This window comes from Anolis carolinensis, chromosome 3 (assembly GCF_035594765.1).
Source record: "Anolis carolinensis isolate JA03-04 chromosome 3, rAnoCar3.1.pri, whole genome shotgun sequence".
In the NCBI taxonomy this organism is placed as follows: Eukaryota; Metazoa; Chordata; class Lepidosauria; order Squamata; family Dactyloidae; genus Anolis; species Anolis carolinensis.
In genome coordinates, this window is record NC_085843.1 from 166,072,733 (window position 1) to 166,100,617 (window position 27,885).

At 39.8% G+C, this 27,885-nt stretch overlaps 1 protein-coding gene across 5 annotated transcripts in view; it reads right to left on the bottom strand.

Moving 5' to 3' along the window:
• Positions 1-27,885, bottom strand: part of cabcoco1 (ciliary associated calcium binding coiled-coil 1) — a 210,813-nt gene that overhangs the window by 149,801 nt on the left and 33,127 nt on the right. Inside the window, exon 1 of one of the 5 annotated variants that reach the window (XM_062975780.1) lies at positions 19,430-19,535. The exons of 3 other annotated variants lie outside the window; for them this stretch is intronic. The gene's annotated coding sequence lies outside the window, so the exon portion shown is untranslated. Of the gene's footprint in view, positions 1-19,429; positions 19,536-27,885 lie in introns of those variants that run through there. One more of the 5 variants, XM_062975782.1, reaches the window with a different exon arrangement.

Here is a 27,885-nt window from a genome sequence, read left to right on the forward strand (position 1 = left end):
ATCTCCACACCCATATCTTTAGAGATATTTTGATACAGAACAATAGTCAGAATATGTGTTTCATTTCTTACCATCTGTCTAAAATGATCTAAGTTTCAGAACCAGATGCTGCCAATTGGCTCTTAAGTCCCAGGGCATCAAAGGTCATGGAAGTTTTTGCAAGCATTTGTAGGTACATTGCTTGAAGGCTCACTTACGAAATAAATCTTAGGCCTTCATTGTTGCTGTAGCATTAGAAATATACAGCATTATTTACTATAAAGGGAAAGGGAGCTCTCTGATTTATTCAGTTGACCGGAGTTCAGTGAGCTTTGCTTTCCTATACCTTAGCCATTATACCATGTGTTATCCTCTTCAGCTTCATACAGTAGAATACTTTTTTTGAATAGCCTTCTTTTCCTTAGTACAATACCCTACTTAGAAGCCGCACTTAAGTATTACATCAGGGAAGGAAAGAGTTTCCTTGGTTTAGAGAGAGAGACTGCAAATATTTACATCTTTATGAAGTGTATACATTCCATGAGAGCACCCGCAGGATATTAATCTCAGTGCTTTAACTTTTGCAATCCATTACATCATGTCTTCAGAAGAGACAAAGACGCCTTGCCTCTTGGTTTCTTCTTTGCTTCTTTGACTATATTTTTGCAGCTATTTCACTTTCTGTTATGTAGTTCTTTACTTGCAGAAACATTGATATTTTTATGTCAGTTCTCTATGCTTTTGAATGGATATCCAGGAGAGATCCTTCTAGAGTTTATCTGTTCAGAAAGTCACATTTTCTGCAAGACCAATTTGAGATATGTCGCTGCCCAAAACAGAGCAGGAAATCCAACCCTCACTTCAGATCAAAGTTCATGAAATCGACAGTCACCAAATTCCTTTGGTGCTTGGAACACAGGACATCCTGTGATCTTTGTTTCCAACATCTGGCATTAAAAATACAAAAACAACCAAGTAAGCTAATGACAATTTGCTGTTCTGTCATTACACCCAACATCTGTGGCATGGAATAAGTGCCTAATGTTAGGGATGATCCTGTTTTCTGTTGGATCCCACTTGTTATTTTTGAATATCTTTCTGATATTGCAATGTTAAACTCACTAAGGGTGAATCTATATTGTAGACAATGCAGTTTGTTTCCACTTGAACTGCCATGGCTCAATGCTTTGGAATCTTGGGATATGTAGTTTGGCAAAGCACCATCATTCTTTAGCAAAAAAAGTCTAAAGACCTTATAAAATGGCAATTTTTGTGACCCCATAACATTGAGGCATGGCAGTTAAAGTGGTGTCAAACTGCATTAATTCTGCAATGTAGATGCGCTCTAAGGGCCCTTCCACACAGCTATATAATCCAGAATATCAAGGCAGATCATTCACAATATCTGCTTTGAACTGGGTTATCCGAGTCCACACTGCCATATAATCCCATTCAATATTGATTTTATACAGCTGTGTGCAAGGAACCTTAGTAACATTTTATGTTCCAGAACACATTTATTTATTTGTTTGTTTGTTTGTTTATTTATAGTACAGTAGAGTCTCACTTATCCAACACTCGCTTATCCAACGTTCTGGATTATCCAACCCATTTTTGTAGTCAATATTTTCAATATATCATGATATTTTGGTGCTAAATTCGTAAATACAGTAATTACTACATAGCATTACTGCGTATTGAACTACTTTTTCTGTCAAATTTGTTGTATAACATGATGTTCTGGTGCTTAATTTGTAAAATCATAGCCTAATTTGATGTTATTAGGCTTTTCCTTAATCTCTCCTTATTATCCAACATATTCGCTTATCCAACGTTCTGTCGGCCCGTTTACGTTGGATAAGTGAGACTCTACTGTATTTATACCTCGCCCATCTCACTCCAAAGGGGACTCAGAGTGGCTTACAGAAGACATATACGGCTAACATTTAACAAGGACAGACAACACAAACAGAGATAAAGGCAGTTTTTCCCATCTTATTTCCGGCATCTTGGAGGCTGTGCTCCACTTTGGCTACTGGGAGGGGGGGTACTGTCACTCCATCTTTCATACCAAGGAACTGTCCTCTGATCAATGTCCTTAAGGGCACCTTTATTACCTCCCCGCTATTTATCCATTCACATTTTTTATTTCAACATGCGAGGTGGGCAGGTAAGCTGTGACTAATGATGGGTGCTCACCCTGACCCGGACTCGAACTACCAATCTTTCGATCAGCAGGATTTTTCTACAGCACAGCAGTTTAGCCCATTGGGCTAAGTCCGGTCTCTAGTGGTTGGCTGCACTCCTGTTCACTTGGGAATATTCTGTAAAAGCCGCAATGCTATCGATATATTAAGTTAAAGATAAACGTTTTCCCCTGACATTAAGTCTAGTCATGTCTGACTCTGGGGGTTGGTGCTCATCTCCATTTCTACGCCAAAGAGCTAGCTTTGTCCATAGACACCTCCAAGGTTATGTGGCCGGCATGACTGCATGGAGCTACCTTCCCACTGGAGCAGTACTTATTGATCTACTCACATTTGCATGTTTTCGAACTGCTAGGTTGGCAGAAGCTGGGGCTAACAGCGGGAGCTCACCCTGCTCCCCGGATTCGAAGCGCCGACCTTTCGGTCAGCAAGTTTAGCAGCTCAGCGGTTTAACCCACCACGCCACCGGAGGCTCAATGTGTAATGTGATATATTACACATGTATGAGGGTTATCCAGAAAGTAGATTATGTTTTGGAATTAAAAATGAACAAAGTATAGGAAAAAACATTTACCATATGCAGTTGAAAGCCACACCTAAATACCACTTCTCAACATAGTCGCCATTCAAATCTAGGCACTTATCATAGCGATGAATGAGCTTGGCAACTCCTTCCCCACAAAACTCTGCCACTTGCGTCCTCAACCAGTCACCCATGCCTGCAGCTGCGCATTGTTGCCAAAATGCTGCATTGAGGACGCAAGTGGCAGAGTTTTGTGGCAAAGGAGTTGCCAAGCTCATTCATATTCCTGTTTGAAAGCAGTTGATATTTTTCCTCAATGCAGAACAATTGTATTCAGTTTAAGGTTGCAGAGTTCTGCTTGTGGAAGCATTATACATGGACACAATGCACATGGATGCATATTGCATGTTATGTGCTGCTGTGTGTGGATAGTTTCACATGTACATTTGACATCACAATTTGCAAACAAGACACTGTTTCACATTTACCATGTAACTCTGTGAGCACAAATTTACACTCCTGAGTGTAGGACAGTGGTTCTCAACCTGTGGGTACCCAGATGTATTGCCTTTCAACTCCCAGAAATCTTAACAGCTGGTAAACTGGCTGGGATTTCTGAGAGTTGTAGGCCAAGACACTAGGGGACCCACAGGTTGAGAACCACTGGTTTAGGATCTTGCCCAATAGTTCAGACCACTTACTTCCAAGTAGAGTGGCATAGGATCTGTAGTATCCATACCTCCTCTGAGAAACATGCTATTTTTAGGAAGAGATGTCAAGTCTTCTTGCATAGGCAAAATGCAGATAGTTTCTGCATCATTTGCACAGTTAATTGGAAACTCCACAATGTCAGCTCAAGACTTTTACATTTTACAGCTGTGCCAATCAGGATTCCCTGGTGTCGCTGGAAAGCACAAGGTCCACAGTGAACAACGAGAGTGCTGTTTGTTTGTTTGAAAAAAACACTTTGATTAAAATGACCGTCTGTTCCAGCTTGTTCATCCCTTACGAGTTATTCTGTGTAACTGAGGTCAGAAGCATAGCTACTCCTGAATAAGATCTAATGACCACTGACAGTCAGTGCATTAGTATAATTTATGCATTCATAAAAACTTATAATAGACACTTATTTCTAAAAAAGTAATGGTAATAATGGAGCAAGTCAGCAGTTTGTCACTGCTGATAAATCACTCTTCCTAGATTCACACCATTCCGTTTTTTGTACTAGGCATCGTGATTCATGGGCAGGCGTTTCTCAAGTTCACTAATCGCAGACATCCCTTAATGGCCGTCTTAGAAATCATTCCCCTTCTCCTCTTGTATAGAAATACAATCCTATGGTAATTTGTAAAGCCCTGGCTATAGTGTCTATACTTCTTAAAATGACTGTTTTCCTGCCGTTACCATGATCTCATTAAGACTTTTAATTGGAGAGGAAGAATCCTAGAGTATGGCTGGTTTCCATTTGGTACCATAAAGACACACTCCTTAGCCATGCATTAAGTTGTAGGAAAATGTCTATGCTAGCACAAGCTTGTAATCAAGTGCATCTCTACACTTTAGAATTAATGCAGTTTGACACCATCAATCTGGTATGGGTCAATGCTATGGAATCATGGGAATTGTAGTCTAGTTGGGGTTTTCTGTATTTTTGGACATGCAAATGCATTATTTCTTTCTAGTAGAATAATAAAATAATAGAGTTGGAAAAGACCACATGGGCCATCTAGTCCAACCCCCTGCCATGTAGGAAAAACACAATCAAAGTGTTGTTGTTTATTCATTCAGTCACTTCTGACTCTTTGTGACCTCATAAACCAGCCCACGTCAGGCTTTTCCTTGATCCCTCCTTAATTATTATCCAACACTTTCACTTATCCAATGTTCTGTCGGCCCGTTTATGTTGGATAAGCGAGACTCTACTGATAGCAGATTTTATATCCATAATAGGAAATGTGAAACTACATTTTGGGTGATGTATTAGAATATTGACAGAAGCCAAACTGAAGGTTTTTTCCCAGTAGTTGAAAGGAAAGAAAGTCCCATCCTTAGACACACATCTATCTCTAGCTGTAGACTTATTCACATAGAAGGATAATGACATTTAAAACCACATTTTTTTGTGTTAAAGCAATCTTTTCTGTATGGATGGCTCATTAGCTGACTCATTCAGAATATACTTTCCATACAATATTGTCTCAAATAGTTATGAAGGTTTAATAGATTCTCAGACCTGTTCGACTAATAGTATATTTCCTTTAAATGTATCCAGTAACTCTTAATTTACATTGAGAATTAAATGAATTAAATTTGTCCATAATTTTAGGACTCTCTCCAAATAGAACAAGAGACAAGGTCAACATTTTGCACAGAATATAATAAAAATGCATTATCTGTGTGCTCTTTCTCCCATGCCTCTCAGTTCCACGAATGTATTAAAGCACATGAAATGCATTAGATATGAGAACCTTCAATGCAAAGTCGGCTAATGGAGAAATCTTGTCTGCCAATTAAAGCTTGCAAAGAAGACACACATTATACAATCCGAACCCGTTAAAAGTATGGCTGCAAAATGTCATTGGTTTAATTTGCTCAATTAATCAACAAGCATTTGTTCAGCGATATTGCAAGGGGAAGAAATTTTAATTAGTGGGGATAGAAGCTAAAAGCATACTTGTTTAGGTTTTATTTTATTTTTTTGAGGGAAATGTGGTTCTAGTTGGTGGTTCTCACTGAGCCTAACTTCACATTATCACTAATATTATTCATTCATTTTTAAATGTGAGCTTGGCTTTACTGCTTTTATCATAGTGTTACTACAAAGACAAGTATCCACTGTAATAGTAATACAGAATTTTTTTTAAAAATGTCATTAAACCTATATTTAGTTCAATGCATCAATACGAATACAAATACAAAAAAGCATTGCTATACAATAAAACAAAGGACTGTTATATTCATAGTAAAAAGAATATATTTCTCTCGAAAGATTAATTGACTCCTCTTCTCGTAAACAATAATTGTTTGTTACTAGGAAGCAGTAGACTCCAAATACATGAATTGACTCCTCTTCTTATATATAATAACTAGCTGTGCCCGGCCACACGTTGCTGTGGCGTTGTCTGGTGGTGTTGGTGAGAAATTGTTGAGGTAGTGGTGGTATTGAATGTCTGTTGTATGGTTGTCTTTATGTTTAGTATGCATTTGGTTGTTTGTGTACTGTGAAAGTGGTGAGGGTAGAGGAGGTCTATGTCTCTGTGTAGTATTGTATAGTATTTATTCGTTGTCCATGTGTTGTGAATGCTTGGATTGTGTCCTGCTGCATAGTAGAAAGGGTTGGGCTGGATGGCCCATAGGGGTCTCTCCAAACTCTTGTGACTGTCCCCTGGGCTGAGTAGGTTGCTAGGAGACCAAGTGGGTGGAACTTAGCCTTGTAATTGGCAGCAATTGGATAAAAACAATTATTCCTCTCCCTCTAATTAGGACTTTATTTTTCTTTTCTTTTTGTTGTATCAACCTAGAGCTGTGAATGATGGGTTGTGTTGTCAAATTTCAAGGTTGGGGGGCCTGTAGTTTTGTTGTTTTGTCCGCTGCCCTGATGCCATCACTCTTTTATAAATATAGATTGTTCTTTTAAAAAAATATTTTTATTAGTGCTTTCCAAAAAGACTGTGATACACAAAGACAAGATGGACAACCAATGGGACTTTACAAAAATCTACAACACAGAACAGCCCCCGTGAGTCCCCCAGTAATAGAAATAGTGGATTAAAAGAAAACTAGAAGGGGAAAAAAAGAAAGAAGAAAAGGAGAAAGAAAAAAAGGGGGGGAGGGGAAGGGATTTGCGTAAAATAAAATAATATCGTGTTACATATAACAGTATACACACTCGCATATATATCTATATATATAAAAGGGTAATGAAATTTCGGCCTAGGACAAAACAATAAAACTACACATCCCAGAAACACTAAACTTGGCAGCACAACCCCTCATTCATGCCTCTACGTTCATACAACAAAAAGAAAAGAAAAATGAAGTCCTAATTAGAGGGAGAGGAATAATTGCTTTCATCCAATTGCTGCCAGTTAGAAGGCTAAGCTCCGCCCACTTGGTCTCCTAGCAACCCACTCAGCCCAGGGGACAGGCAGAGTTAGGCCTCACGTAGGCCTCTTCCACACTACCTATAAAATACAGATTATCTGATTTCCCATACCACCATACTTCGCCACAGCAACGCGTGGCTGGCCACAGCTAAAATATATATATATATATATATATATATATATATATATATATATATATATAGAGAGAGAGAGAGAGAGAGAGAGAGAGAGAGCATTATAGACAAAGATAAAATCCAAACCTCAACCCAGTTGTGTAAAAATAAAAATAAAAATAAAAATATGACTTCCATCAAATGTCTGATGTCTTTATAATTTGCATCTTCACGAATTGATTGTCTTATATTAATAGTCCGGTCTCATGTTCTCCCTCTATTTGGCGTGAGTATCAGGTCAGTTAAATCAGTATCTTAACGTTAACATTGTTCAAGTAAATCTTGATTTGCTCCCAATTTGTTTGTCTTTTTGGTCTGCCATAATTATTTGCTAATAAATATGTTAACTTGTCCATATTCATAATTTCGAGAATTTTGTTGTACCAACTCATTATCTCCGGGATTTCTTTTTCTTTACTATGGATAGTAGACTTCAAAACCACAACCGGTTTCAACTCAAGAGAGTCTTCATCAGGTGGAATGTAGCCTATTTTAAGTTGTTTTTCTGAGGGGTTTTTTAAAATATGGATCCTATAAGGAACATATATAGTGGCTAAAGGTTATTTACAATACACATAGTTACATGAGACATGCAAGATACATAACAAAGATAATGTAAAAATTATACTCACAGAAAAATCTATTTCTTAACATTCATACTCTGCAGGCAGTTTGATTCCCATGTGAGTATGAAGCTGAGTAACTAATCTCACTGTTAATATGGGAAGCATAGTGTTGCCAGACACAATCTGGAATCTGTTTCTCTGCTGGATTTGGATCCTGGAGTCATTTTCTCTTGCAAATTGCCACCCAATACCCTACAACATTACATAAATGAAATCTGGGAGACATATGGCCAAGTATTATCAGAGTATGTAAGAATACAAACGTTAGAAAAGACTGCAGCAGTTTGCTTGTGCTTGAGTCCATAGGAAGGGCAAGATTCTACCTCCTCCTTCACTTTGCCTGCTGATGGATTAATTGAATGTAAAATATTGTTGTTGGTTCAAGATTGCCCCAAGTCCTGAGTTTTTCAGGTCAAAACCTAAGACCTATGGATGTTTGCTGGTAACATCATTAAACACTACAGATGAAATACCAACAAAAATTTTTCACAGCTTGTCATTCAAGCCCCCCTCCCATACAAAGTAGGTCTATTTGACATAGGGACATTAGATCATACTAGGTCCAACTAGATTCATCATCTACTTTAGAGTGATGTAAATAATCCATGGTCATTACACTATGTAAACAAAATTTGAAAAAATGTCCTGATCCCAGTTTGAAAGTGTTTTTCTTGTTTAATTGTGCAGTACTTCCTTTGAAAGTAGTTGTTATATTCCAGAAACTGTTTTTGTGTCTGCAACATCTACACTGCCATATAAAATCCAGTTTTTCTGCTTTGAACCGTCTTATATGGCAGTGCAGACTCATATCAACTAGTTCAAAGCAAATTGTGTGAACTATCTTCTTTGATGATATGGATTATATAGCAGTGCAGACTCATATCCATTTCAAAGCAAATTGTGTGGATTATCTGCTTTGATAATATGGATTATATGACAGTGTAGATCCAGCCTCATTCATAGGGTCATCATATGCAGTTAACAACAAACAATACTTTGACTGCTTGGGAGGAAAGAGAGGCATATCTGGGATTTTAAATCTCAGGGATTAAAATAATTTAAAATAACCCATTTGCAGCACCTTGATATGGCTGTGTATGAAGTACAATTTTAGCACCACCTCAGGTAGGCAAATGCTCCCAAAACTGCCTTGAGACTAACAGTTCTCAAACTCTTTCTTGTTCCATTGCAGTCCTCAATCTTTGACTGACTTGCTAATTTAGAAAATTTCAGCTGCTGGACTCCTTTGAGACACTCATAAATGAGGCTTCATTTCCCTTAATCCATATCGCTGCTTCATATGTGTTCATTCATAAATCTGTTTTGCCCTGCTTCTACATTACTTTGCATTTATTTGAGAAAAAGTTCACATGAAAATTTATCTGCATTTTGCTATAAAACACCAATTTTATATGCATTTGGGTGCATATCAGTGCATAACATTTTTATATGCCCTTCAGCATAAAAGAGGTATTTTTATAAGTAGTATGGTCTGTCTTTACAGCCAAAACCAATCCGCAGAATTCAATAAAGTGCAAAATGGAAAGGACATATAATGGCAGCCTTAGGTGAACTACAGTGTTGCTGTTACGTGATCCCTCCTTGTCCGGGTATAATGGCCCTCCAAGTGTAGTGTCTTGGCTGTGGGTACGTAGGTGACTGTGGTGTCCTATTTTTGACCTGCATGTTCTTCCACAGTGAGGGCATCTGTTTCCAGGTGGAAGGCGGTCCTGGTCAGGGTTGGCTTGACATGCCTTCCTCTTGGCACGTTTCTCCCTTTTGCCCTCCATTCGTGCCTCTTTGAATTCCACTGCACTACTGGTCACAGCTGACTTCCAGTTAGAGCGCTCAAGGGCCAGGGCTTCCCAGTCCTCAGTATCTATGCCACAGTTTTTGAGGTTAACTTTAAGCCCATCTTTAAATCTTTTTTCCTGTCCACCAACATTATGTTTTCCATTCTTGAGTTGGGAGTACAGTAACTGCTTTGTGAGATGATGATCAGGCATTCGGACAATGTGGCCAATCCAGCGGAGTTGATGGCGTAGGAGCATCTCTTCAAATGCTGGTGGTTTTTGCTTCTTCCAGCATGCTGACATTTGTCTGCCTGTTTTTCCAAGAGATTTGCAGGATTTTTCAGAGACAACGCTGGTCGAATCGTTCCAGGAGTTGAGTGTGACATCTGTAGACTGTCCACATTTTGCAGGCATATAACAGGGTTGTGAGGACGATAGCTTTATAAACAAGCACCTTGGTGTCCCTACGGATATCCTGATCCTTAAGCACTCGCTGCTTCATTCGCAAGATCTCAGACGGTGTTGTATTTCAGTGTCAATGTTGACTTTTGTGGAGAGGTGGCTGCCAAGGTAGTGGAAATGGTCAACATTTTCTAATGTTACACCATTAAGCTGTATTTCTGGCATTGCAGAGGGATTGGCTGGTGCCTGCTGGAAGAGCAAAACGGAACCAAAAAAAAAAAAAAAGGAAAAGTATGGTATATAATATAATATAAAGTAAGATATAGTTCTATACTTTCTCAAGTGATATAGTCACTTATATATTATGATTGTAGTGTCAGTTTATATATTCCAACTGTACAGATAAGTACATATTTTAACAAATATAATTATTGGTACATAAAGTAGTCTTATTAAAGTCTTGATAATATTCTCAAGGTTTGTAACACTCTTCTTCAAAATCAATCATTCAAAGTAAATCAAAGTTCCATGTCAATAGTAACAAAGAAGGATAACTCCCTGGTTAAAGGAGTATATTGGTGTATTCCAGAGTTTATACAGTATATGGATCCCGGAGATAATGTGGTCAATCAAATCTGGTTGATACGACTGGTCTCCCGGGTATGCATCCAGTTTCGGCGACCTTCTTCAGGTAGACCTTCTTCAGGAAATCCTGGAGTTCCCTCTGTTTGCTTTAGGTAGTATATCTTGATGCTCTGCTGTCTTATTTCTTCTTATAGAAATAAATAGAAAAGAACTATCTAGTGCTCTATTTGTAAATTGAGTCAAAATAACACAAACCATACTGAAAATAGACATGTATAATACACTCCAGCCTGCTGGAAGAGCACTTTGGTGTTCTTGATGTTCAATGATAGGCTAACCTTCTCATATGCTTTGGCAAAGATGTTTAGAGTGGCTTGTAGGTCTTGTAGGTCTTCTTCTGAATGTGCACAGACTACATTAACATCGGCATATTGGAGTTCTATAACAGATGTTGTTGTGACCTTGGTTTGGGCTTTCAATCTGCTGAGGTTAAATAGCTTGCCATCTGTCTGATATATGATTTCTATTCTGTTGGGAAGCTTCCTATCAACAAGATGAAATATCATAGCGATGAAGATGGAAAAGGATGGGGAAGTAACACATCCCTGTTTGACACCTGATTCCACCTTAAATTGATCACTTTGGGAGCTATTGCTCTCTAAGACTGTTGCCATCATGTCATCGTGGAGGAGACACAAGGTGTTCACAAATTTGTCAGGGCATCCGATTTTTTTGGAGGATGGTCCAGAGCACTCTGCGATTCGCTTTGCTGAATGGATTTGCAAGGTCAATAAATGTTTAAAAGCGATTCAATGCTTTTTGAAGATTGGCCGTTTACAAAAAACATTGCCGAGGGGACGCCCGACTGGATTTACTCAATCTTTGAGGAGGCTCTTTATAATAAACGTATTTATTATGCAATTCTTTTGACATGAAATAAAAATAAAAAGGTCAATAAATGCCATGTACAGAGGTTGATTTTGTTCCCTGCATTTTTCTTGGAGCTGTCTACAGTAGTGGTATGCTCATATAGGAAATCAGTGTTTTAACCAAAATTTTAGAAAGCCATTGAATGCGATTAGAAGAAAGCATTATATAAGATGTTTCCAGACTCAGGCTTACCCACTTCACTTTTTGAATATTTTCAAGCTATGGATTGTTGAATCCAGGGATACAGAATTACCAACCCTGCAACCATTTTTGTCCCATTTGGTGAGACAACGAAGGAGAGAAGTGTCTGTTCAGTCTTTTCTCATTTTTGTGCAGTTGGTTCAAAGTGCATTTGCCTATGTGATTAATTTTGTGTTGGACTGAGCCAATGGGTAAAGTAAATGCTGCTATTTCCTCAGCCCTTGATTAAATTTAAAAAGATGTCCTTTGTGAAAAATCCATTGCTAGCCTTGACCTTAATAAATAACTTCCACTGTATTTTTCATAATAGGTAGGCTTCTCTTATGGATTTTATTGGCTTGTAGCCTTCTGTGTTCTAATTAAAATACCGTATTGTTAATGAATATTTCCATAGATTATTAATGTATCTTTTTATAGAAGAAAGAAGAAGGGTTTGGCAAATGTACTAGAACTTTACCCTGTAAATATTGTTCATTTATTTTATCCAACAACTGGCAAAAAATAGAAAGCTCACCAGTTGTGGCAAATACCAGCATAATCCTTAATTTTGTCATATCAGTATGGCAACACAAACAAATAATAAATAATATATAAATGTTATAACCATTTATAATACAGTTTCTTTCAACTGTCCCTCTAATCATTGCCATTTTGGGAAGCGAGGAGATTTGAAACTTTGCCCTTTCATTTTGTATATGACAGGCACTGAATTATTATTTTATCTCTGACAAAATACACAGAAGATGAATAAAGGTAGGAGGAAAGGTTACAGGGAACTAAGGTGAGATTGAAATACATATAAAGAACAAGCTATAGAGATACAGATCTGTTTCAAAAACTGTTTCCTTGACATCATTCACAGAAGCAGCAATAACAATATGTCAGATTTCAGTAGCTGAGATTTCTCACTGTTTCCACTTTGTTTTCTTTTGCAAGTTAGATGTCAGCTTTCATTTCTCTTTCTTTCATGCCCAGCCACTTTTTATGGCATTGATTTATATCTCCAATTCTCTTAAAATGCTCATTTTGCACTAAACAATAGGAAACAAATATTACCCCGTCCTGTAAATGCAGGATGGATATTAGCGGTAGAGGGAAGAAGCTTTGCTTACTGGGATGCTACATTTGGTTTTATTGCTATGAACTCTGTCTTTCTCCATTATTCTTTTTAAGGGGGACACATCTCTCCCAAGGAATATGAATTTTTTAAATTGAAAATTATGTCGCAAAATGGGTCATTCTCCTCCTCTCCTTTTATAACTGATTTGTCTCCTTGGTAACAAAGAAAAATACTTGTACTAAACCTTTTTTTCCCAAAGCCAAGCAAATAATTTTATTATGTGAGTCCATCAAAATTTGAGTATCACTCTGACTCAAATATTGGCTATTTAACCTTTCCTCAAATCACAATAATCCATTGAGTTGTAGGCATCTCTATTCCTTCTTTAAGAATCCACAATCAATTTATTTAGATCATTGATTGTTTTCTTGGTTTAACTTTTTTTATAAAAAAAAACATCTTGCCACGTTAATTGAAACTTCAAAATACAGTAGAGTCTCACTTATCCAACATAAATGGGCCGGCAGAATGTTGGATAAGCGAATATGTTGGATAATAAGGAGGCATTAAGTAAAAGCCTATTCAACATCCAATTAGGTTATGATTTTACAAATGAAGCACCAAAACATCATGTTAGACAACAAATTTGACAGAAAAAGTAGTTCAATACGCAGTAATGCTATGTAGTAATTACTGTATTTACGAATTTAGCACCAAAATATCATGATATATTGAAAACATTGACTACAAAAATGCGTTGGATAATCCAGAACATTGGATAAGTGAGTGTTGGATAAGTGAGACTCTACTGTACAAGGAATTGCAATTATTAGGGGTCAAAAAAGAGGCAGGCTAAAATCCAGAACCTCAATCATTGGCTGATAACCGTATGAAAAACTTTTAAAGGACAAAACCTAAATGCTATTTCCTTCTGGAGATTGATTAAATGAGATTTGCATAGGTATTGGTTTATGTGCGTTCAGCAGTTGGTTGAATTAGCAGCGCACTAGTGGTATTGCACCACTTGATATCTACCAGGAAGTAGTAGCCTGTAATGAAAGGACCAAGGCATTGACATCTCTGACCCATCTCCTGTTTGGATATCAGCCAGCAGCATGCCTGATATCAAGAAACACCTTCCTAAGATCTACAAAGATACTTGCAGGAACACCCCAGCAAGCAAGAGTCCAAAAGTGGCAGGCTAAAACCTGGAACCTCAATCAGTGGCTGATAACCGGATGAGAAACTCCCTCCTGGGCACACAGGAGACTGGGTGACTTGGAAGGCGCTGAACAGACTGTGCTCTGGCACCACAAGATGCAGAGTCAATCTTAAGAAATGGGGATACAAAATGGAGTCCACAACATGCGAGGCTGGAGAATAGCAAACCACAGACCACTTACTACAATGCCACCTCAGCCCTGTGACATGCACAATGGAGGACCTTCTCACAGTGATAATGCCAGGTTTTTAACTTTGGTTGTGTTCTTAAATACATTATAACTATCTTCAATTCACTTCTGACATGATAAATAAATAAATAAATAAATAAATAAGTAAGTTATTAAGGGTCAGATTTTGTGGGATCAAATCATTTGGGCAACATGGCAATAATTTGATGTCCCATGGTTCCAAGTTCCAGCTTTTTCACTGCCATTGAGTTGGATATTTGTCAGGAACAGAGTGGTAGAATGAAGTCCCATTTTAGTTATGTCAACCAAATAGAAGAATGAACTCTATGCAACATAAATGATCATAAAACTGTACACCTCACTTCAGAGTTACATACTTGAGATGCTTGTGTATAAGTTGACTTAATGTATAATCATCAATCTTTATTTCGGTCCAAAGACCCAACTTGCTCAGCAGAGAAAGTTCACAGCAGATTCCTAAACTGATAAGACCACTTAAAAGCAGGATGAGTGCAATGCTAGATGCATATGAACAAGGGTAAAAATACTGTGGGCTCCTGGTGGTGGCACACTGTGTTAAAGTGCTGAGCTGCTGAACTTGCAGACCAAAAGGTGCCAGGTTCAAATCCTGGGAGAGGAATGAGTGCCCGCTGTTAGCCCCAGCTCCTGCCAACCTAGCAGTTCGAAAACATGCCAATGTGAGTAGATCAATATGTACCGCTCTGGTGGGAAGGTAAAGGCGCTCCATGCAGTCATACCGGCCACATGACCTTGGAGGTGTCTATGGACAATGCCGGCTCTTTGGCTTAGAAATGGAGATGAGCACCAACCCCCAGAGTCGGTCACGACTGGACCTAACGTCAGGGGAAAACCTTTACCTTTACCTAAAAATACTGTAAATATATACAAGGCAAGTTTCATCTTAGGTCTAATACAGGAAGTTGTCTTATCCAGTCTACCTCAGAGCGAAACTTGGCATCAGCAAAAGTCACACGGGGAAATTGTCATCTAGTAAAAACTTTACATGGAATTGGGCTGATACACTGGGTGTTGTGACTCAGCTGGAGCCTCAGAGTGACTCTGATGGGGATTATGGGATTCAGGTTCAGAGTGTCCCTGCTGTAGAAGATGAGGAACAGGGAGTCTTTCCCATGGCAGGGAATGGTGTTGATGATACTGAAACTAGTCAGGTGCAAATTGACTCAGAAAAGGAGGACAGCTCTCAGCCTGATAGCATGCAGACAGACGCTAACAAGCTGGCTGGCCTTGACGAAATGGAATCTTTAGATCAGGCTTGCCGTTTGGAATTCAGGGTTTGCAGGAGTGTTAGAATAGCAAACAAGAAGGAGGTCAGAGGCCAAAGAAATACTTTCATGCTATGCAAAGGGTATTAAAACAGTGTGTTGGGAGACAAACCTTTGTCAAAGCAACGTCTTGCTCGAGTCAAGAAGCAAGCTCTCGTTTTCCTGGATTATCTTGCAGCCTTTGTGTGTTCATGTTCATGGGATTTTGTCATGTCTTAAGGGGACCTTGTTTCTTCCTTATGATTTCTTGGATTATTCTTTGAAGCCTTGTTTTGCAACAATATTTTGGAACTTTACTTTTGCTTTTTAAGAACTGTTTATTTCCTATTTCTTAATAAACTACAAAAGACTTCAACCTGTGTGCAGCCTGGTGTATAAAGCAACTAGCCTGAGGTGCGACAGTGGGTAGGTTGCTCAGCAGTGGGTTAATAATATGGAGCAGAGCCTGCTTGTAAAAACTGCAGGACAATACGATGTGATACATACATTTAACATCCTAGTTATTACATAGGCAAAGTCTTGCATTGTATGGTACTCTCGCAAATCTATCTTGAAGCACTTTGGATAAAAACACATTGCACTTTGCCTTGGAGAATCGGCAGTGATATTTGTCAAGTTCTTAAGATAATTTGTTTTATGGAGCAGCCCAGCATAGTGTACACTCATGGCACTTGGGGAACAAGAAACATATGAGCGAGAACGCAACTCACAGAAGGCAATGTCCTAGAGTCTTTGTTTAATAAATTTCTGTCTCATGTCATAACCCAGATGAGATAAGAGGGACGAAGAAAGGCCAATAGAAAGAGTTAAAGTAATGTCATTGCTAGTGTAATCATCCTGGGCTATTTCGGATTTGGACTCTCCTAGTCCATGCCAGCCCAATGACTATTGTTTGACTACACAACTGACTCACACTGTTTTATGAACTCTAGCTGACTATTGTAAATTAATGTTGATGTTTGCTTTGATTTTATGCTGTTATATAATTTTGTTTGACTATGTCTAGTTCAATTTATTGATGTTAGATTTAATTTACTGATGTTAGGTTTTAATTTGATGTTAGGTTTTTAATGTTATTTTCATATGTGGGGTTTCTCTTGGATTTTATGCCAAGAGAGGCATTGAATGTTTGCTGTTTCATGTTGGAGTCTGCCCTGAATCCCCTCGAGGAGATAGGGTGGAATACAAATTAAAGTTTTATTATTTATATATATTTATATGGTGAATCAGACCTGAGCCAAGTCTGAAAATGCTGACTTTGAGACAATATTTAAGGGCCCACCATCAAACTCTTGTTGACAGGGAGATTTTCCCAGATTCTAGCAACAAGACACAGGATGGGGAACTGGAAGAGTGCCCTCAAGAGTTGTGATTGGTGTTGGTCTATCTTAGGTGTTAAGCCACCAATCCAGATGCTGGATGCATACAGCAACTGGGTAGCTGTCTTGGCGTTAATATGGAAGGGGAACACAAAGAAGAATCAGAGGGTCCTTACTGGGGCTGCATGTTTTGAATAATGTTTTAAAACCATATTAAAAGGTAATAATAATATGGAGAAGACAAATAAATAACAGACAGATGTTTTAATTTATCCAAACAGATTTTAGAAGCTGATATATTGATTTCCACATACTACAAATGCCCCTCCCCAATTTAATTTGTATTTCAAATTAAAAAGACAAACACCCAGCCTTTTAGACCCAGCAGCACACTTTAACCAAATGGACCTCACTCGCGCTGCCCAAAAAAGGAGTTTGCTTTTCACTCTCCTCCTGCAATGCTTTGTCTCTTTTTCTCTTTTTCTCTCTCTTTCTCTCTCACTCTCTTTCTCTCTCCCTCCAAATGCTTTCTCCCTTTCTTCTCTCTTTCTCTCCCTCTCCCAATATATTTCCCAAAACCATTCTCCTTCTCCTCCCAACAGGCTTGATTGACTTGCACAGTTGTAGATGAATCATACATCTAAAGACATCTGAAGACATCTGAGCAATAACCTAAAAACCTTCAAAATCTAAATGTTGCAGTGAACATGTGCAACAGAAACCCATTCAGATGTGCTAAACTTACCAATAAACATACGACTTCCGAGACTTCTGCTTTAAATGCACAAGCGTAATAGCCAGATATAAAATGTTACTCCTCTTATAAGCCAAGTCAATTTTTTTAAAAAAAAAATATTGAGAAAAGGTAAGAGGCTGTGTGTGAGAAGATGAAGAGAAATGTAAGCTTATTTTTTCTTTGAATTGCCTTAAAATGTATGTACAAGGATTCTTGCTCTGGATTTTGTAGGCTACTGAACTGCATTATAACAAAATACAAACCAAGTCTATTGTAAGTCTCATTTTAGGATTAGGGCTAGGCATAGTACCATGTTTCCCCGAAAATAAGACAGTGTCTTATATTATTTTTTACTCCCAAAGATGCACTAGGTCTTGTTTTCAGGGGATGTCTTATTTTTCCATAAAGAAGAATTCACATTTATTGTTGAACAAAAAAAAAAAAGAACATTTATTCTATACTGTACAGTAGTTGTCATCACAAACCAACATAACTAAACCAGACAAACTGTGACTCCTGTCAAGAATTTCTTGTTACTACCATTATTTCCATATAGAACTGGTATGTACATTTACCAATCCTGCATGCTATGGTGTTTTGTTTGGCGGGCGCCGGGCATGCTTCCAAACAATAACTTTGCTAGGTCTTACTTTCGGGGAGCCTTATATTTATCAATTCAGCAAAACCTCTACTAGGTTTTATTTTTTGGGGATGTCTTATTTTCGGGGAAACAGGGTAGCTCCTTGTGACATGACTGTATTACAAGTTCATATAACTGGTCACGTACAACCTCATCATACAGGCTAATCAGCCTGACATAAGCTGGTTCCTTCCCTTTTGCCACAAAGCCCATCCCATGCTGTACATCTACTTCCAGCAGGGCTCCAAAAAGTGAGAGGAAGCAACATACAACACCTCCGTGGCAACACAGGCGGCTTCTCATGTTGCATTTGCAACAATGGGTGAAGCTACGTAGCGGATGGGGCCAAGGGTAAGTCAGACAATGCGAGGTGTGGGGCCATGGCTTCCCCATCCCCCTTGCTGGGCCCCCACAGATATGCCACAATGCATGGCAAATCCATAGATTAGTTATAAGATCATTAGTAAAAAGTCTTACCTTTTAAGGTTTTCACATAAGTAACATATACTCTAAACCAGTGGTTCCCAAATTTATTTGGCCTACCGCCCCCTTTCCAGAAAAAATATTACTCAGCGCCCCCTGGAAAAGGGGGAGTGGCATAGAAGGGTGGGCATGGCTCCTGCTCAAGAGGGCGGGGCTGAGCCCCTCCCCTAGACCAAGATGCAAGGCTGGGAGGGGGAGGTGGGTGGGGCCACAAATGGGCAGCCAGGACTGGGATGGGCGGAGTTACAAGCTCTGAGGCAGGGCTGAGCTTCTATCCCTGTCCTGTCAGTACACAGGAGGCAGGGCTAGAGGAGGGGGTGGGGCCTCTTTCCAGGTGCCTCACAGGGCTGAACCTTTGTACCCTGCCCCCGTGTTCTAACAAGCGCCTCAGGGGAGGTATACAGAGGCTCAGCCCTGTCTCGCACTCTTGGGAAGAGGCCCCGCCCCCACCCGGCACCTCCCTTTAATCCTAAAAGCCCTCTCAGGAGAGGTATAGAGGCTCAGCCCTGTCTCGGGCTCTTGGGAGGAGACCCTGCCCCCTTCCCTATCTCCGCCCTCTGTGTCCCAACAAGCGCCTCAGGAGAGGTATAGATTCTCAGCCCTGTCTTGGGCTCTTGGGAAGAAGCCACGCCCCACCTCTGGCCCCGCCCCCATGTCCTAATAGGTGCCATCACCGCCCCCTGGATCACTGCAGCACCCACCAGGGGGCGGTAGTGCCCACTTTGGGAATCACTGCTCTAAACAATTACATGCCCTTTATACATTTCATGTGATGCCATATTAGGCGAATTTGGGAATATAAATGCTTTTCATTGAGAGTTTAGGAAGATAAATACTTAAGTATTTATCTTACTAAAGTCTGTTTGCAAAGTATGCTTTTAATTTTTAATCCCAATTCTGGGAAAAGGTGGCTATAACTCAAGAGGAGGAGCAGGAGGAGGAATCCCTACCTGGAACATTTCTGATCCACATCGTAAATGCCATCCTTATAGAAAAAGAAAACTAAATTAGTCCAGGGGTATTAGAGTTTGGAGAGGAATAATTTTGTGATAAGGCACTGAAAAATGAAGCAGCAGGACCTCAAGGTTGAGGTTTTCTGTTCTGAAATGGTGAATCTGATGTCTAAAGAACAGCTTTCATTCTCAGAACCTTGGAACAAAGGCATGTTCTGATTCTGAAAGGCTATCCTACAAAACGTTCTTGAGGCTCATTTAGAAGAAAATCTACTTTGTATGTAGAATCTCACTTATTCAACATAAACGGGCCGGCAGAACGTTGGATAAGCGAATATGTTGGATAATAAGGAGGGATTAAAGAAAAGCCTATTACACATCAAATTGGGTTATGATTTTACAAATTAAGCACCAAAACATCATGTTTAACAACAAATTTGACAGAAAAAGTAGTTCAATACGCAGTAATGCTATGTAGTAATTACTGTATTTATGAATTTAGCACCAAAATATCACGATGTATTGAAAACATTGACTACAAAAATGCATTGGATAATCCAGAATGTTGGATAAGCGAGTGTTGGATAAGTGAGACTCTACTGTATTAACAAATAAAAAACATCCCAATGGCAAGACAATTGCATTAATCATGATTTTTGTATTAAATTGCATGTCACAGATTATTGCCAAAATGCTGTTTTGAATCTAGATTGTAGAGTGGCATAATAGTTTTGCTGTTTTCGTGCACTAAGTGTTAGTTTTCATCCGATCTATTTGAAACTTTTATTTCCACATAGAAGAACTGGGGGGTGAGGGTGGAGAGACTTAACCTTAAAATGTTCTGTTTATAGGATAGAATCTATAGCAGTGGTTCTCAACCTTCCTAATGCTGCAAGCTCTTAATGCACTTCCTCATGTTGTGGTGACCACCAACCATTGCTACTTCATAAATGTGATTCTGCATATCTGATATGCAGGATGTATTTTCATTCACTGAACCAAATTTGGCACAAATACCCAATACACCCAAATCTGAATTCTGATGGGGTTGGGGGAGATTTGGGAGGTGTACTTGCTGGGATTTATAGTTCACCTACAATCAAAAAGCACATTGAACTTCACCAATGATGGAATTGAACCAAACTTGGCACAAAAAACTCCCAAGACCAACAGAAAATACTGGAAGGGTTTGGTGGGCATTGACCTTGAGTTTTGGAGTTTGTGGGAAATAGACCTTGACATTTGGGAGTTGTAGTTGCTGAGATTTATAGTTCACCTACAATCAAAGAGCCCCTTTAACCCTACCAATGATATATTTGGGTCAAACCTCCCTCACAGAAGCCCCATGACCAACAGAAAATACTGGTCTTTGGCGACCTCTTTGACACCCCCTTTGGGACCCACCCAGGGGTCCAAACCCCCAGAGTTGGGTTGATACAGGGAACGCTGTGGATGTAGCCTACCTAGATTTCAGTAAGGCCTTCAACAAAGTCCCTCACAACCTTCTGGCAAACAAACTAGTAAAATGTGGGCTAGACAAAACTACGGTTAGGTGGATCTGTAATTGGCTAAGCAAACGAACCCAAAGGGTGCTCACCAATGCGTCGTCTTCATTTTGGAAAGAAGTCACGAGTGGAGTACCGCAGGGCTCCGTCCTTGGCCCGGTTCTCTTCAACATCTTTATTAACGACTTAGACGAAGGGTTAGAAGGCACGATCATCAAGTTTGCAGATGACACCAAACTGGGAGGGATAGCCAACACTCCAGAAGAAAGGAGCAGAATTCAAAATGATCTTAACAGACTAGAGAGATGGGCCGAAACTAACAAAATGAAGTTCAACAGGGACAAATGCAAGATACTTCACTTTGGCAGAAAAAAATGGAATGCAAAGATACAGAATGGGGGACTCCTGGCTCGACAGCAGTACATGTGAAAAAGATCTTGGAGTCCTTATGGACAACAAGTTAAACATGAGCCAGCAATGTGATGCCGCTGCTAAGAAAGCCAACGGGATTCTGGCCTGCATCAATAGGGGAATAGCGTCTAGATCCTGGGAAGTCATGATTCTATTTTGCCTTGGTCAGACCACACCTGGACTACTGCGTCCAATTTTGGGCACCGCAGTTGAAGGGAGATGTTGACAAGCTGGAAAGCATCCAGAGGAGGGTGACTAAAATGATCAAAGGTCTGGAAAACAAGCCCTATGAGGAGCGGCTTAAAGAGCTGGGCATGTTTAGCTTGCAGAAGAGAAGGCTGAGAGGAGACATGATAGTCATGTACAAATATGTGAGGGGAAGTCATAGGGAGGAGGGAGCAAGCTTGTTTTCTGCTGCCCTGGAGACTAGGATGCGGAACAATGGCTTCAAACTACAGGAAAGGAGATTCCACCTGAACATCAGGAAGAACTTCCTCACTGTGAGGGCTGTTCGACAGTGGAACTCTCTCCCCCGGACTGTGGTGGAGGCTCCTTCTTGGGAGGCTTTTAAACAGAGGCTGGATGGCCATCTGTCGGGGGTGCTTTGAACGCGATTTCCTGCTTCTTGGCAGGGGGCTCGACTAGATGGCCCATGAGGTCTCTTCCAACTCTACTATTCTATGATTCTATGATTCTAGGCTGAGAAATGCTGATCTATAGCAATATTACATTTACCATGGCAGGGTGTTCGGCTTCATAGGTTAATATTTTCTGTACCACCATCACAATTGTGGAACTATCTCCTAAGAGAAGCTGTACTGCTTCTGTTCTTGCTGAATATGCAACAGTCCATCAAACTATGTTGCTTTGTCAGCCTTTGAGTAGAGATTGCTAGTTCCCATGTCACTGCACCAACAAATATCCTCTGTATTTTAGCTTGGACTTAAATGAGCGATGCAAATGGCTGAACTACTGCTTTTCTGGGCTGTACCTGGAAGATGTCTAGACACCCAGCATCCTTCCACGGCCACTAAATGGCTGCCCTCACTTTTCCTGGACAGTCAGTCAGTCAGTCTGCAAGCAAATGGCTGGGGAAGTAGATGTTTGCTCTTTGAGCAACTGAATCACGAGGGAGACATTGTGCAAGAGTATACTGGATACTCCCTCTTGCAAATAAATTTAAAAGACATATAGTATACAGTCATAACCAAAGGTTATGTACCCATATATCAAAGAGAGGATCCCAGCCCTCATCAAATTTCCGTTCTGCTTTCATATTGCGATTTCACAATACATCGATATGGTAAGATGTCAAATAAAGCTGAAGAATAAAAAGTGATTTATAAATGCTTTTAACAAATGAAGCATTTTTCTTGTTTGTGCTTGTACAGTGATACCTTGAGTTAATAGTTTAATTCGGTCCATGACTGATCTCTTAAATCACTCTTATCTCAAAGCAAATATTTCTATTGAAATCGACACCCTCTCCCCATTTTTTGTTACGTGTTTTTAAATTTTAAAATGTACTTTTAAAATAACAAATAATGTATAAATGCACTTTCACGTGGAACAATAAAAATAGAAAGATCAACTTTTAAATGGTGGGGTTGTTGTATGTCTTTCGGGCTGTGTGGCCATGTTCCAGAAGTATTCTCTCCTGACGTTTCGCCCACATCTATGGCAGGCATCCTCAGAGGTTCTGAGGATGCCTGCCATAGATGTGGGCGAAACGTCAGGAGAGAATACTTCTGGAACATGGCCACACAGCCCGAAAGACATACAACAACCCTGTGATCCTGGCCATGAAAGCCTTCGACAACACAACTTTTAAATGGTTAGAAGCACGAAGTTGTGGTAAGGAGGCACATTTGCAGCAACAAAATGTGTGCTGGCCAGTGTAACAGCAAGGTAAAATCTGCATATTCACATAGTAAAGGTTTCCCCTGACGTTAAGTCCAGTCGTGACCGAATCTGGGGGTTGGTGCTCATCTCCATTTCTAAGCCGAAGAGCCGGCATTGTCCGTAGACACCTCCAAGGTCATGTGGCTGGCATGACTGCATGGAGCGCCGTTACCTTCCTGCTGGAGTGGTACCTATTGATCTACTCACATTTGCATGTTTTCAAACTGCTAGGTTGGCAGGAGCTGGGGCTAACAGCGGGTGCTTATTCCGCTCCCGGGATTTGAACCTGGGACCTTTCAGTCTGCAAGTTCAGCAGCTCAGCGCTTTAACACACTGTGCTACCACCAGGGGCCCATTTAAACTGTTATGCTTATTCATATCATGAACTGATCACCATGCTCAATATATCCCATATGCATGGCGGTATTGGGATAATGATACAAAAGGTTTGCTAGGGTAGATCCTCTCTCACCCAGACTCACCCCCCACCCCCCAAAATCAAAATCCTGGCTACGGGTCTGACTGTAGTGTTCAACGTTGTTGCATGCATATTTGGCTTTTACAATGACAGGTTATAACATTGAGCTATGGGGACAAAAAGTGTGTCACATTAACCAATGTTTTCCCTATCCTTTATTGGAATACTATTTTGATTGTATTAATTCACTGGGAACAAAGTGACCAAATGTCAGTAGCGAGGCTTCTACATCCCAGATATTCTGTGTCAGGAAATGCCTACAATACAGAATGTGTTTGCTCTAGATGTTATAAAACAATTTATATTTCACTAATGGAGATTTTATTAGCAATTGGGTAAATTCCAGAGAAATTTAGCCACAGACAAAGACATATAGATTTGTCAATCCAGAGCATGGTTTGGAATAGGGTTGCAGAGAAAGTATCTCCTATACCTTTGCATGTGTTCAACGCCTCTGTTTAAGGAGCTCCACTGGCTGCCATTTACTTTCCGGGCCCAATTCAAGGTGCAGGTTATCACCTACAAAGCCCTAAACGGTTTGGGACCCACCTACCTTAGAGACCGCATCTCCCTCTATGAACCCACATGTTCTCTTCGCTCGTCGGGGGAGGCCCTTCTCTCGTTCCCACCACCCTCACAGTCACGGTTGGTGGGGACGAGAGAGAGGGCCTTCTCCGTCATGGCCCCCCGGCTTTGGAACTCGCTCCCTAGAGAGATCAGGCAGGCCCCTACCCTCCTCTCCTTCCGGAAGAGCTTAAAAACCTGGCTGTTCCAAAAGGCCTTCGATGTTTAGTTGTTGCTGGATTGATCTATCTGTCCATTCCATAATAGTCCCATTGTTGTTGTCTTGCCATTTTATACAGCACTTTATTGTCCATTCAACTTGAGATTTCCTTTCTCATTTCGTAACACTCTACATTCGCCTGGGTTCTACGAATTAGTCTCCTGTTTTTAACACTGTATCCTGCTTGTTGATTTTAATAATTGTTTTTATTGATGTTGATGTTTTTTTACTGGGATAATTGTTTTATTGCTTTGTTACTGTTATTTGTTTGTTTTATCGGGCCTGGCCCCATGTAAGCCGCCCCGAGTCCCTTCGGGGAGATGGGGCGGGGTATAAAAATAAAGTTGTTATTATTATTATTATTATTATTATTATTATTATTATTATTATTATTATTATTATTATTATTATGTGGATGGGAAAATATGTGTGCTATTTTTTTCCTGCTTTCAGAACTCATAACTTCAAGCTTTTTTCACCTTTTCCTTCTGCTTATAAAGAAATTTTTTTTAAAATGCTCCTGAAAGAAAATCTCTAATTTTCACTTTCCAGATTCAACAGGTGCATCTCTTTGTATCTCAAAGAGGACTGGGTTCTATCTGTTTGCTATATAAATGTTAAAGGTGAGGAAGCTGTCAGAAAAAAAGAGAAGTCTACATGTACAAGGATCCAGACTCAGACTTTTAAGAGTTAAACGCCCAAAACCTTGAACATGGACAAGTGCCACGTTTGGCTTTTCCCCATCCCCACACCCCAAGAAGGTGTTTTTGGAGTGTCATTCCTAGCTTTCCTGGTTATGTTGGCCAGGGCCCCTGAGACTTGTAATCTAACCACATGGAACATTCATATTCTGATTCATTCCCTGATTTGTACCCTGATGAAGTCACTAGTTCTGCTGACTGCAACGTTCTAGAAGCAGTGGTCTGAAAATATAACATTTTAAAGCTCCTGATTACCTAGTTGGGATTATGGAGCCACAGAGTTGGAAGTGACCTACCTTGAAAATCATTTAGTCCTACCTTGAACTTAATGCAGTCTTTGGAAAGGCAGATACAGCTAAAATATTTCTTCTAGATGGCCACCCAGATGCCACTAGATGGATATTTGGCATCTCCAGCTAAAAGGCAGTCTGTTCCACAAACAGCTCTTAATATTAGGCCCATTACTCCTAATGTTTTGCTGAAATCTGTTTCTGCATTTTCTGCCTGTTATGTCTAGTCCTGCTGTCTGAAAAAACAGAGAACAAGCCGTCCCATCTTCCCCTTGGCATGCCTTCAGATAACATAAATTGTGTCTATCTAACCAATTGGACATTCTGGTTATGATAAGAATTGTAGTCAAACATATCTGGAAGCACCCGGAAGGATGACTGAAGATTATCCTGTAGGAAAACACAGTTGAGTGGCAAGAGTTCGGAGCAGATACATCCCTACTGTATTATGAAGATATCCCACAACAGTGTTATATGAATATGAATGATTTTTATTTGCTTTGCTCCATTGGTTGCTGACCATAATATAGGATCTCCACTCGTGTTTTATGCAATAATCTTTACAGAGAATACAATAAATTATAGTATTTGGCACACAAAGTCCTCAGTTTAACCTCACAAACTTTCAAAACTACCATGGCTTCATGCTTTGGGTATTTTTGTGGATCCTTTGAAATCCCTAAGATCTGTTGTATGCGCAATATCTGTTGTACACACATTTTAAGATGTTTTAATAATTGTGTTGTCGAAGGCTTTCACATACATATATATACATATATATAAACCTTCCTTGCTTAGTTTCGCCATACCTCGTAACCTCTGAGGATGCCTGCCATAGATGTAGGTGAAACGTCAGGAGAGAATACTTCTGGAACATGGCCATACAGCCCGGAAAACATACAACAACCCTGTTTTAATAATTGTTTTGTTATGTATTTTAATCCTGTAATTTGTATTGTGTTTTAATTGTGCATCAAACTGTTGTTCTCAGGGCTCTGTCCCCATGTTAGCCACCCTGAGTCTCTTCGAGGAGGTGGAGGTGGGTTATAGGAAATTATTATTGTTATTATATTTTATGACACAGCAAACAAGATAGATATGCTGGATTTCGTATCACAAAATCACAAGCCGAACACTTCCCAAGTGTTTAGGACTATGTGATGTATTTTCAGATAATGCGCGCAGATCCCAGTAGGGTGGCCTTTTGCAGTTGGCAGATCATTATTTTGTCAATGTCTACTGTTTCCAAATGCTGGCTGAGATCTTTTGGCACAGCACCCAATGTGCCTATCACCACCGGGACCACCTGCACTGGTTTCTGCCAGAGTCTTTGAAGTTCAGTCTTGTTTTTCGTCAATGCGACTGTCACCAGGGATGGCAACATCAATGATCCAAACCTTTTTCTTTTCCACAACTGTGATGTCTGGTGTGTTGTGTTCCAGAACTTTGTCAGTCTGGATTCGGAAGTCCCAAAGTATCTTTGCGTGCTCATTCTCCAATACTTTTGCAGGTTTGTGATCCTGCCAGTTCTTTATTGCAGGGAGGTGGTACTTGAGGCATAAGTTCCAATGAATCATTTCGGCCACATAGTTGTGCCTCTGTTTGTAGTCTGTCTGTGCGATTTTCTTACAGCAGCTGAGGATATGATCAATGGTTTCGTCAGCTTCCTTGCACAGTCTGCATTTTGGGTCATCAGCTGATTTTTCAATCATGGCCTTAATTGCATTTGTTCTGATGACTTGTTCCTGGGCTGCAAGGATCAGGCCTTCTGTTTCCTTCTTCAGTGTCCCATTCGTGAGCCATAGCCAGGTCTTCTCCTTATCAGCTTTTCCTATTATTATTATTATTATTATTATTATTATTATTATTATTATTATATTATCTTAATTAGAATAATGAGTTGGAGCCACAACAAGCTAATTTGCCATGCAAACAAAATTCTTTTGGTAAACAAAAAATAAAATAAAATGGAATTTATTCAGGCGAGGGGTTAGCCATACTTTCAGCATACCTTCACTGCCATTCCAAACATCTCAGGGTTGTGGGCAGGGAAGGAAGAGAGGCAAAGCATAGAAGTAATGTGGAAGCAGCATTTGTGAGAATTAGAGTTGCCATGCATGGGTTTTGTACCAGAAATTAGAAATGTTATCTTTTGGATAAATAGTCTCAGAATCCTTCAGAGGAAATCCCTTTGGGATACTGTGGATTTAAACTCTGAATGTCCCTTCAAGGTCAAGCCAGTCACTTCAAGGATACCATCCATCCATCTTGCCCTTGGTCAGCCTCTCTTCCTTTTTTCTTCCTTTTCCCATCATTCTCTTCTCCAAGCTTTCATGTCTTCTCATTGTGTGGCCAAAGTACTTCATCTTTGCCTCAATATCC